At 46.1% G+C, this 12478-nt stretch overlaps 1 protein-coding gene across 3 annotated transcripts in view; it reads left to right on the top strand.

The window, feature by feature from the left end:
* LOC140703752 (uncharacterized) overlaps nt 1–12478 on the top strand; it is a 62366-nt gene that overhangs the window by 39447 nt on the left and 10441 nt on the right. For 2 of the 3 annotated variants that reach the window (XM_078387688.1, XM_078387687.1), the window contains exon 1: nt 10881–11028. The exons of the other annotated variant lie outside the window; for it this stretch is intronic. The gene's annotated coding sequence lies outside the window, so the exon portion shown is untranslated. Of the gene's footprint in view, nt 1–10880; nt 11029–12478 lie in introns of those variants that run through there. 3 annotated transcript variants of the gene reach the window in all.

Genomic DNA, 12478 nt, shown 5'->3' with positions numbered 1-12478 from the left:
TGTATCTTGAGGTTTATTTATTTGGAAAAAAAAATGTTCATTTCGTTTTGGATTTTGTTTACAAAAGTTTCTTCTCTCTTGCGTATTAAGTCTTCAGGAACTGTTCCTTATCCTCTGCCCTAAGGTCATCAGTATTGGGTTATGGTCTGCATAAGTATTTGGTAGGATTTCAGTATCCTCTGCTTGGTGTGCAGCTTCCGCTGATATCAGCAGTTGTCTATTCTTGACCATGATTTATGTCTGTTAGAGTAGAATGTGTAATCTCTTCTATTCGGGTTTCTTAGTCTCCATAAATCAATTAGGTTTAGTTCCTCTGCCATTTCGAGAAATACCTTGGGCATCATATTCCTTGACTTTTTCCTCCCGTGTTGAGTTTCTTTGGATGTATCCTTCTCTTTATCAATTATTGCATTGAAATCTCCCATGATACATATTTTCTGTTCTGATCTTTGCACTAATTGGTTCTTCAATTGGGAGTAAAATTTGCCTTGGGCTTCATTTGGTGCATATATGTTAACCAAGAGGACTTTTTCTCCTCCCTTAGAAATTTCTACCATTAATAGTCTCCCATCTTCAGCAGCAAACACTGGTTCTGGTTCTAAATCTTTTTTGATGTAGAGGGCTACCCCATTTTTCTTTTGTTTACTTGACGCTATAAAGACTTTGCCTAATTTTGGATTTTCTAACAATTTTTTATCTTTTTCTCTAATGTGGGTCTCCTGAATAAATATAATGTCTGCCTTGACTTTGAGAAGTTTAGTAAACATTTTCCTTCTTTTTTGGGGTGAGTTAAGTCCTTTAACATTCACCGAGAGAAGCTTAGTTTGTTTAAACATCTTGCTGATCTTTACTACCTTTTGTATCTCTCTGTTTCTTTCCCTTGGTTTTCCTTCCTGTAGATGATTTCCTTTGGCTTCCGGCACCTTTTGCTTCCTGTTCCTCCTCCTCCTCTTCTTCCTCTTCTGATTCGTCACTTGAGAATTGTAGATCCTTTTCTGATAGGTTCAGTTCCTATTTCATTTCTCTCATAAAGTCTCTGGCTTTCATTTTACTGTTGATGTTAAATCTCCTGGATTGGAAGTTCAGAAGCAGCCCTTCTGGGATTTTCCATTGGAATGGTATCTTCCTGTCCAGTAATATCTTAGTTAAGAAGGAATATTCTTGTCTCTTCTTTCTCACCATCCAGGGTACCTGTTTGAGTATATTGATTTTTATTCCTTTTATTGTCAGCTCTTTTTCTCTGTTTACTTTAAGCAGTTTGTCTTTTACCATTCTCCTTAAGAATTTTATGTGGACATCTTTCGGTAAATTATTACATCTAGTATACGCGTTGCTGACTCTGAAGATTCTCTCCACAGCTTGAGTAAATTCCTGTCGATCTATCCCTGTTTGCTCCGACAATTCTTCAGATATTAATGTCAATAGGTCCTCTTCTGTCTCTCCCTCGAGTTGGGCCACATTCTGAATTTGTAAAAAGTAGGAGGCTTTTTCCATCTCTAAAGTTGCAAGGTGTGCTTGCATCTCGTCTCTTTCAGCTTTCATCTCTTGTATGTCCTGTTCAATCCTTGTAAATCTGTGTTGTGTCTTTTGGAGAGATTCACAGAGCGTGTCAATTTTCTTGTTAGTATTTTCTGCGCTAGCTTTGGTTTCCTTTCTGAATTCCTGCATCTGTTCTGATAGCTGTTTGACAATGCTTGTCTGAATGTCTTGTAATGCGCTCCTAAAAACGTCCTGTCCTAACAATTTTTGCAGATTTGAGTTCTGCGTAGGCGATTCTTTGGAAGAGGAGCTCCTGGTGTTCATTTTGATGTTTTCGGTCCTTCCCTGTCAGGCTAACTTAATGCTTTCCTCCCCCCAGAATATTTACAATTTATGGTTCCCCTTTTATCAACATATGCAGATACCTAGTTGCTTACAAATTGAAAGGGTCTATTTTGACAAATGGATAGAAGACAAAAATTCTAATATATAATCCAAAACAAATCACTGGATGTCCTCAGTGTTTTAGGCTGATCTGAAACTTCTCTATTTTTCCTTTGCCAATCCAGACAGCAATCTGTAAATCCCTCTGCTCAATCAACTCTGTAACCCACTAAGTATCCTGTGAGTGTCTCGCACCCCTTGCAGATTGCCAGGAGTTACCCTCTTCGATGGCAAGGGAGAGAGGGGGTCAGGAAGGAAGAACAAAAACCCATCTTCATCCCAAATTAGCCGGCAAAATGCCCAAAACTAAATTTGGGACCTTGGAATTATAATCCACAAAAGGGGGACCGTGCGTTCTTGTAGGTATCAGCTGAGAGTTTTAAAATTGTATTCCCATAAGAAAGAGACTGGAGAAGATGTTCTGTAACATGCCTCAAAATCTGTCCGTTGAACTCCCCTCACACGCTGCCAGGCAGTTAGTTTGTTTGAGATGAGAGAGAACAGAGACAGCCTCCTCTTCACGCGGACTGGGTAATGGTATATACGCCAGTCAAATTCAGGACTGTTGACTGTATTCCATAACAAAAAGACTGTGTATTGTTTGTGTGTTGTTTTCCCCCCTTTTTATTTTGGCTTGTTGCACCTAAAGACCAGTCTCTGACAAACTTCTTTTCTTTCCTGACATGGGCAGGTTAACTGGAAAGTGAAAAAGTCCCTCTTAGCTGCAGTTAGTATGCCGAGCTCTCCGCCTTTAGTTCTCAGTTCTTGCTAATAGCTCAAAACAATCTTCCCTCTCTTTGTTATTCCGGTTTCTTAAAGCAAGTAATGGGCGGGTACTTTGTTAATTCCTTCAAGCATACGGAGGGGGAGTACACCCCCTCCCCTTGCTTATAGCTGCTTTTGTTCCTTCCCTTGCAGTGAGTGCAGCATTTGAGGGAGCATGCCAAAGTTAAAAGGAAAAAGAAAAAAGGTGGATATTCTACGCTTTGTTATTCCCAGGCCTATAAAGTCTCTCACTAAATTCTCATCTGGGTGTTAAGTTTCATCATCAGTACTCACTTTCTCAAGGGAGGTTTTGAATGCTCGAGACTGGAATCTTTAAGTCCTTCCGCGGAGCCACTCAGCTAAACGCCACATAGAAGATGGCACCAGTCGGATCTCTGTCTGAAGGAGAGATTCCCGAGGGAGAGAAGGTTGCTAGCTGCCTCTTCCTCAGTTTCTAAGCCCCTCACCGACTGGGGCGGAGCTTCTCCTGGCTCCCCTTCCCCCAAAAAACTCTGGGGGAGTCAATCCGACAGCAGTAGCTGGTTACCGGGGAGAGCCCTGGCCCCCTGCTGCTTCTCGCTGATCCAGGCTCCGCCCCATCCTGTATGACTGACTTCTTAACTTCTCTCTCTAAGACAATCTGCTTTCCTAATTATCTGGTGATCACCTAAACTATCAGCCTTCTCATTCCGTGACTGCAACACTCTACAAATGTTTAAAAGGCTCAAAGTGGGGGGTATGGTGGTCCCTGTGACTAGCCCAAGCCTACAGTCTAGCTGCTCCATTTTAGACCCACAGAAGCTTCTTGACATTGTGATACAGGTGTGTGAACTATGTTCTGTTCAGTATCCCACCATGAGAAACTCAGGTGTGCACAGCTGTATTAGAGACGCATTTGTTAGCAGCGTTTGAGAAACACACCTGTTGTCTCCAGCACACTTCTATTCCCAAAAGCGGATGAGGGTTGCCTATCCGTCTTTTTGTTTCATCTCCACGCTGTGAGAATTTCAAAAGAGCTCAAAATGGAAGACATTCTTGGCCCAACACACTCCAATGTAAGGTAAATGTAAGGAGCTTGTTTTGAAAACAAGGGGGCAACGCAAAAGAAAGCCCTAAACCTCTGTGAGATGTGGGAAAGACTTTATTAATGGGTAGAGGAAAACTGGCAGGGAACCAAGGCGAACTCAGAGGTGGGTGATCTGTGAAAGAGGGAAATGGCTTGGGATCCTTCCATGGTCTACTCCAGCTGATTCCATCGGTTGTTGGGATGTGTTCCCTCATCTCATAGTCCTTCATGGCACGGCAGAGAGATCAGATGAATTTTTGATTGTGTTGCGGGGGGAAGGAAGCTTCACCTTGCTCCCACCCCGAGGGCACCCATGTGTTTCCTTCAGGATCTGTGGAACAGCAGCCTGGCGATCCCTTTGCCACTCATCAAGTCCAACCCCCTGCTCAGTGCAGGAACACAAATCAAAGGATATCTACAAGGCAGCTGTCAAAATTTCTCTTGACTGCCTCCAGTGTTGGAGCGCTCACCACCTCTTGAGGTCTTGGGTTCCACGGTCTTACTGCTCTAACAGTTAGGAGGTTACACAGCATAAACATAAACAAAAAACACAATCAAAATACTGGGAGGGATGATATCTGCAAACTCTCCTTTCTTCCCCCCACTCCCCGTCCTTTGCGTCCCCTCCCGAACAAGAACGTTTTGGACCACCCCCCCAGTGAATGAAGGGAAGTTAAAGGAAGAACGGATGTTACCTTGGACTGAGTCCCCTTTAAATGTTAACCCAATTGACCCTGTTGAAGTTATTGCAGATTCTCCTGACGTTAAGTTAAATAAAAAGTTAGTCTTATGCACCCAAGGAAGCACACAACTTGAAGGAACACAGTAAGCGTTTATTTCATGTCTGCAGGCATGGAGAGAGCACGACCTGGCAGGGTGTGGTCTCTAAAGTTTTTCAAGTAAACACCACACAATTGTTCCAATCTATCCCTCTGGCCAGTCGCCAGAGATGGAAGGCTTACATTCTGTCACATTGCCAGTTCATATTTTCCCCTTATATGTTAGCATATACCTAGTATATTTTCCCAAAGAATGCTCCAACTACCGTACAATTGCACTCATTTCCCACGCTAGCTCAAAATCCTCCAGGGCAGGCTTCAGCAGTATGTGGACCGAGAACTCCCAGAAGTGCAAGCTGGATTTCGAAGGGGCAGAGGAACTTGAGACCAAATTGCTAACATGCACTGGATTATGGAGAAAACAGAGTGTTCCAGAAAAACATCTGCTTCATTGACTATGCAGGAGGATGCCACCAATGTAAGAATGGGCAATGCAGGGCCTTGCTGTGCGATTACTATTCAGCAGGACAAGGAGCGATTTACAACACAATGTTGCAACAGGCACATTTCAAAAATGGAGCAGACATCAGAAAGGTATACTGCTCAAGACTCGGGAGCAGGAGAGGCATCTGTGCAGGTAACAGTCCTGACTGAACAGAAGAACTGCCAACACACACACACACACACACACACACACACACACACACACACACACACAAGTGGCTTTTGTCTTATCTGGAACTGCAGTTCCCAGAATATGTTGGCTGGGGGTTTCAAAGATTCGGAAGGGGAATTTTTTTCCAGGATGTGCCTTTATATTTTATTTTATTATTTATTTATTTATTTGATTTATACCCCGCCCATCTGGTCTTCCAACTTCACTCCTGGGTGCGTCCTGCCTCGGATTCCCGTTCCCTTTTGTACTCCTGGCCAACAGGATCGTAGCCTGTCCAGTTCAGGGAGTCCTTCTCGAAGCTGAGGGCCTCCTTCCCGTCATAGCTGAACTTGTTGACCCCGGCCTTGACTCCATCATGGCTCAGTTCGCAGCCGAACAGCCACTGGAGGGTGTGGAACCCTGAAAGAAGAACCGTGTTGAGGATTGGCCTGGGTTTCCAAGAAGCAGCCATCTTAATCTGTGGAAGCAGATTGGTCAAAAAGCAAAGGCAAAAGCCAGACACCGTCCCCCCAAACCAACCAACCAACCAACCAACCAACCAACTCAGAAACCAAAAAGCAAACAAAGAAGCACAAATTAAAAAAGAAGACATCCCCTAGAACTCTGCTTTTCGAAAGCCACGGAGGTCCCTCAAGCATCCAGAGCCCCTCTCCCCTTCATGGACCCCAGAATCTTCTCACCTGAGCTGCCCCCCATCAGGATCCAAAACAGCAGCATCGGCGCTGCCTACAAGATCTGACCGCACCCTTTTAGTGCTGCTGTGAGAAACTCCAGCTAAGAACCGGGCAGGGCCCCAGAAGTGGTGCCAGGATTGGCCTGTCAGAGAAGAGTCCTCCAGTGGGGAGAAAAAGTCTTGCAAATGCAGCCGGTTGCTGGGCAGACTTCACCTGGGCAAGGAGGGGGAGCCCGGCTTTACTAGGGGGGAAGTGGTCCTGGATGGGAGCAACCCTGTCCGTGTGGGGAGTCCCAGCAAGCAAGCAAGCAAGCAAGCAAGCAAGCAAGCAAGCAAGCAAGCAAGCAAGCAAGCAAGCAAGCAAGCAAGCAAGCAAGCAAGCAAGCAAGCAAGCAAGCAAGCAAGCAAGCAAGCAAGCAAGCAAGCAAGCAAGCAAGCAAGCAAGCAAGCAAGCAAGCAAGCAAGCAAGCAAGCAAGCAAGCAAGCAAGCAAGCAAGCAAGCAAGCAAGCAAGCAAGCAAGCAAGCAAGCAAGCAAGCAAGCAAGCAAGCAAGCAAGCAAGCAAGCAAGCAAGCAAGCAAGCAAGCAAGCAAGCAAGCAAGCAAGCAAGCAAGCAAGCAAGCAAGCAAGCAAGCAAGCAAGCAAGCAAGCAAGCAAGCAAGCAAGCAAGCAAGCAAGCAAGCAAGCAAGCAAGCAAGCAAGCAAGCAAGCAAGCAAGCAAGCAAGCAAGCAAGCAAGCAAGCAAGCAAGCAAGCAAGCAAGCAAGCAAGCAAGCAAGCAAGCAAGCAAGCAAGCAAGCAAGCAAGCAAGCAAGCAAGCAAGCAAGCAAGCAAGCAAGCAAGCAAGCAAGCAAGCAAGCAAGCAAGCAAGCAAGCAAGCAAGCAAGCAAGCAAGCAAGCAAGCAAGCAAGCAAGCAAGCAAGCAAGCAAGCAAGCAAGCAAGCAAGCAAGCAAGCAAGCAAGCAAGCAAGCAAGCAAGCAAGCAAGCAAGCAAGCAAGCAAGCAAGCAAGCAAGCAAGCAAGCAAGCAAGCAAGCAAGCAAGCAAGCAAGCAAGCAAGCAAGCGAAAGAAAGAAAGAAAGAAAGAAAGAAAGAAAGAAAGAAAGAAAGAAAGAAAGAAAGAAAAAGAAAGAAAAAGAAAGAAAAAGAAAGAAAAAGCAAGAAAGCAAGAAAGCAAGAAAGCAAGAAAGATCTCTGTTGCTGGGCCAAGCCAGGCCCAAGGTGTGGTTGTCCTGTGGGGCGGCCGGGATGGGAAGGAAAGGAAAGGCTGGTCTGATACTGGGCAGCCTTTGGCAGGAGGAACAGCTCTCAGAATCTCTTGCCTGCTCGAATGACCCACATGTGGGGAGCCGCCTGATGGCAACACTGTGGGCTGGAGGAGAAACTCAAGGCCCTCACCTTGTGGCCCCAGAAAGTCTAATCAATTTGTTCCCATCAAATCTAATGAAATCAAAGCAGTCCAATGACCATGTGGCACCTTAAAGACTAGCTGTTATATTTGAATGTGAGCTCTTTTTAAAAACATTTTATTAATTTTTTAATCTATCTACATTGGTTTGTGCTTGTCAAGCGTCGTGTTACATGCTTTGCTTACAATTATTTATTTTTTACATCTCAGTGTCTTCCCGGTTGTCCCCCCCCCCCAAATTCCAGACATCTTTTAGACATTCAAACCGTTCATATACATTTATTTATTATTATTATTTATTGGACTTCTATACCGCCCCATAGCGCTACAAGCACTCTCCGGATGGTTTACAATTTAATTATACAGGCTACACATTGCCCCCCCCAGCAAGCTGGGTACTCATTTTACCGACCTCGGAAGGATGGAAGGCTGAGTCAACCTTGAGCCGGCTACCTGGGATTTGAACCCCAGGTTGTGAGCACAGTTTTAGCTGCAGTACAGCGTTTTAACCACTGCGCCACGAGGCTCATATTTTAGTATATAATATGACTACTATCATAATATTACTCTCATATTGTACAATATTCTCAAGGTCTTCTAATAACATTCTTATTGAAAGTGGTTCCAGATCCACGCCCCAGCTTTATATCTAGTTTAGTTTACCTAAAATGAAAAACCACCATATTACATCATTACCCTGATTAGGGCTCCCTTATTTCAATTTGCTTCTCCTTTTTAATATAAAGGATATATCCTTTTACAATTCCCGATGTTAAATATATACATTAAGGGGCCCCTTCTTGTGAGCTTTTGTGGACCTTCTTTTGGTTTATTTGTTTATTTGTTTATTTATTTGAGTTACTGCACAGAGGAAAGGGGGCTACTTCTGCTAAACCTAAAACTAGTGTCCATGTTTGCTTTGGCAGTCCAGAGCCCGCTTCTTGAAACAGAAAGGGTTCGGGGAGGTGGGCTACAGGCAGCCAGGATGTCTCCAGCTGTTGACCCCCGAGGTGGACCACCGCCTTCTAAGAGGTACAGCTTAGTTCGGACATGGAAGGCCCCCGTTTCCACCCCGTTTCCCTGCATCTCTTTGCCTGTCTGTTCGGTCTCTCTCTTTCACAGCCTGGGCTGGGCTATGCTTTCTTCGCCTTCAGAAAGAGAAAGGAAGAGATCGGGGACTGAATCACACCCACTTCTCTCAGATATGAGGACGCAACAAGTGTGAGGTGCAAGGAAGAGGAGCATCAGTTTTCCTTGGAGACTAAAAACTGGGTTGTGATCTTGGCAAACTCTGACGGCGAAACTATTCACCTGCTGCGAGGGGGGGCTGCGATTCTCAAGTTTCTGCTTTCTCTGAAAGGGCAGCGCCATCTCCTTCGGGGGCACAGCCCTACATGAAATATGGCACCAACAAAATTCAATCAATCAAACACAAATCTCTGGCTCTCTCACACCTCTTTCTGAGCGCCAAGGCAAGAAAATGCATTGAGCAGCTTCCTGAGGGACTTTCCTGGTCTGGGTGCAAATTATGCAAAGGGATGCTCAATGCGCCCCTCACCCCACAAAAGTACTCAGAAGTGCAAGGGCTCTTCAGGGGGGTGGACTTTCCCAGCAACAAAAGGGTCCCCATTGGTCCCTCATATGGATCCCCTTCCCCTAGTGAATTGGGACCAGCTGAGGCGGGAGAAGCCCCCTTCAATCCAAACAGACCCACACAATGGCTGAGGGTTGCTCTAGGAACACAGATCACTTTGGACATGCTGTCCTGTGGGAGCCACACTTCCCCCTCCCCTCCCTCATTCCTTGGCACTAATGCAAAGATAAACAGCTGCCATAAACATTTATACACATGATGGACACCCATATATATGGATTGAATATCAGCCTAGGTTTCTTAAGCCATTACCGAATGTAAAAAGGTATACCGTTAAGTATGGCTCCTCTTATTTCGTTCATCACTACCAGGGCCTTCTCTCATCACGTTTCTCATAGCAAAACGGTCAATGTTCTCTATATTTTCATTCATGGTTCTCCTCCTCTCTTCTTGTAAATACTGTTACCCCACTCTCCCTTGAGATTTTAACACTCTTCACCCCCACCTCTTTTCCCCACTCCCTTTTGCTTGTGCCTGTCATCTCTTCTCTGTCTCCTGTAGGAATGTTTATGATACAACCGAACACCAAACATAGCCCAGAAATCATTGCATTTGAGCTGTAACTTCATACCCATGAGTATTTGTTATTCTTGACTTGTGAAATGATTATTTCATCCAGGATTTCATAGTTTCCCTATATGTCTGACGGAGCAGAAAGGGGCCACATGTTTTTGCCTTGTTTCATTTCTTTGGATTTTACCTGATATGCTTTGCACTGGCGCTGAACTGACACCAACTTTTCTGGAGAACACTGCGGGAATTCTAGCATGAGACCCACCGGTACCAGGTATTCAGTGAAATGAGGGTTAAAGTCCCTGAAGTCTAGATGTTCTGTGCTCTCCTGAGAAATTCATCAACAAATTCAATGCTATAATGTGGGTGGACGTTTTTCAAATGACCTGAATTAATGGCTACATGCAAGACAAGCAAGAAATACATGCATGGAAAGACATTGTGGAGAACCCCTGTCTCCAAAAACATCTGGTAGTTTATATCCACTTATACATCAGGGGAAGGAGGTCTGGAAAAGGGTGTGAGTGCAAGTATAAAGGTTAGAGAAGAGAGATCGGGATTCTGTCGGAGGAGGAGAAAGTGGATAAAATAAAGTTGGGGATGAAAGAGAACAGGAAAAGAGCCAACCTGATCTTCTCTGGTGGTAGGAGAAACGCAGCATCTTGAGCTAAAGGAGACCTGAACGGGTCATGTGATCAGCATAATCAGCAACCGAGGAGGTCAGAGTGCATTCATTGAGAAGGGGAAAATAATCACTCTGTTCCCCCACAAACCTCCACTCTGGTTGAGCTTGCTGGGTTTTTGAGCTGTTACTATTTTAAATTTTATATGAAAGGTCTATTGCAGTTTTCTTATTCTGATGTCCCTCCTTAGATTCCTTAGCGATGTGAGAAACAATTTGATCTACTTTGGGAGATAGAATTCAAAAATAATGGAAAACAATTTGAGGTGTTTCACGTTGTGTGTTGGAATTTATTAACAAAAAAAAAGATGTGCGGTAAAGGCGGGACAGAGCAGATGGTATTAATGAGGATAAAGTGGAGAGTCCTGCTGTGCAGGCAGATGATGGAAGAAGCTGATGTTCTGTCATTTCTAATCGGCTGTTGTGGGTCTCCCTTTGGAAGGAGAGAAACACAATCCGGGCCGGTCTGAGAGCCTGAACTCCCTGCTCGTTTGTCTCCTTTTTCTCTCTTCAAATATTTGTGAACAGACTCTGGTGACGGGAACTCTTGTGTCTCGTCTGAATCTTTCCTTCCACCAGAAGTGGAAGAACTTGGGCCGCCCAAAGGAAGCTCCGCACTCCCGCGATTTCCTTCCTCTTTGGAGCCTTCAACGCCCCCCACCCGCCTTGTTTCTGCCTCTCCCCCCCCCCCCGTTCATGCAGGAGGGGGAAAGGGGAGGAACCTAGAGCTACGAAGGCGAAGAAAGAGCTCCTCCCTTTGACCCCCTTTGAACGGGAGCCGGAAGAAGCAGGGATCGCTGCGCCTGCCTCTTCCCCTTCGGCCCAAGAAAGGCGCCTGGAGGAGAGAAGCGGGGCTTTTGGGGGCGCATTCCGGATCGGGACCTGGACGGAGGTGGGCGCTGGAAGGGGTGGCAGATCGGGGTTGGGTTAGGGGGTGAGATTTGCTATGGGGAAGGAAAGATATATCCACATTCCCACCATTCTCGACGGAAGGGGGGGCTGCTGTTCCAGGTATTGTTGCTTGCTATGCTCAACCTTCGTGCAAGGCAGTTTTTTCCTCTGGGTCTCCTCCAGAGGGAGGGGAAGGGAGATTCATCGAGTCCGTGTGTGTGTTTGTGTATGTGAGTGTCAAGGGGGGGTTAAGGAGACCCTGCCTTCCCTTGAATCCTGCGAGCATCCGGTGGATGGAAACAAAGGAACGGGAGAGAAAGTAACTTGCCTCCCATCCCCGCCTCCCTCTCATGACAAAAGGACAAAGTCCCAGGTGGGGTTGGAGAGGCAAATGGGAGTTGCGATGGGGGGCGGGCAGGAGAAGTGGGGTTTGCAAGGGAGCGGGTCCACCCTGTGCCAGACCTCTTCCTTTTGCACACACTCTGTGTTTGTTTCTGTGAGTCTCTCTGTGTGTTGTGTGTCTTTGTATTTTCCTGGATGATCCAGCAGAGAGAAGGGCTACTCCGATCCATCTCAAGACCAGATCCTGAGCTGAGGATCAACTTTAGGAAACGGGGATGATTTCCACCCCCTGCTTGGGGGCTTCCTTGTTGTGTTTTTTGTGACCAGAGACTGCCTTTTTAGGGAAGTCACTCAGGAGAGAAAGCAGGAGAGAAAAGGTGGTGGGTTTTCCTCCCTGGGATGTTTCCTAGCGGAGGCTGAAAGGGAGATCTCCCCAGGAAGGGTCTCCTGGTGGATGTTGTTCTTCTTCCCGCAGGGCCAAAACTGTTCTGGTCTTTGGGTCCTGAAGGCACAATTCAGGGCCATTGGCTGTGCCAAAGACCTGCCCCTCGCTCCTGCTTCCTAGGGAATTCGCCCTCTTACCTCCAACCCTCTCCCTCAGTTGCTGCCCCTATAAGCCCCCCATGATGTATCCAGTGAGCTCAAAGGGAAGAGTGAAGCCTCAGCAAGGTTGGGGGTTGGAAGACAGGAGGAGATAAAAATCCTGAGACCTGAACTCTGCCCGAGGCCAAGGAGTGCCTTTGGAGACGCCCCCTGCGTTGGGATCCTTGGGGTGACAAAAATAACAAATGCACCCCTGAGAACAGAGGGCCTGGTGCAACCCTCAGTCCACTACATCACACAGACTCTGGTGTTTTCTAAATGTTGATTTTCTGTTTTAAAAATTTACGTAAGCTGCCTTACATCCTATTTAAGGAGAAAGGCGAGGTAAAAATATTTTAAATAAATGGTGGGAGATAACAACATCATCATGCTTTCATTGCATGTGTCAGTGGGAAGCATGCCCTGTTGCTCTCTGGTTCCCTGCTGTTGCCCCCACCTCACTGGGACGGAGGAGCTTTTATCTCGGAGCCCAGCAATTGATGCTCCTTCCTTCCTTCCTTCCTTCC

Source organism: Pogona vitticeps, chromosome 2 (genome assembly GCF_051106095.1).
Source record: "Pogona vitticeps strain Pit_001003342236 chromosome 2, PviZW2.1, whole genome shotgun sequence".
NCBI classification, from domain to species: domain Eukaryota; kingdom Metazoa; phylum Chordata; class Lepidosauria; order Squamata; family Agamidae; genus Pogona; species Pogona vitticeps.
The sequence above is the reverse complement of the archived record's forward strand: the minus strand, read 5'-3'. Positions and strand labels throughout refer to the sequence as shown.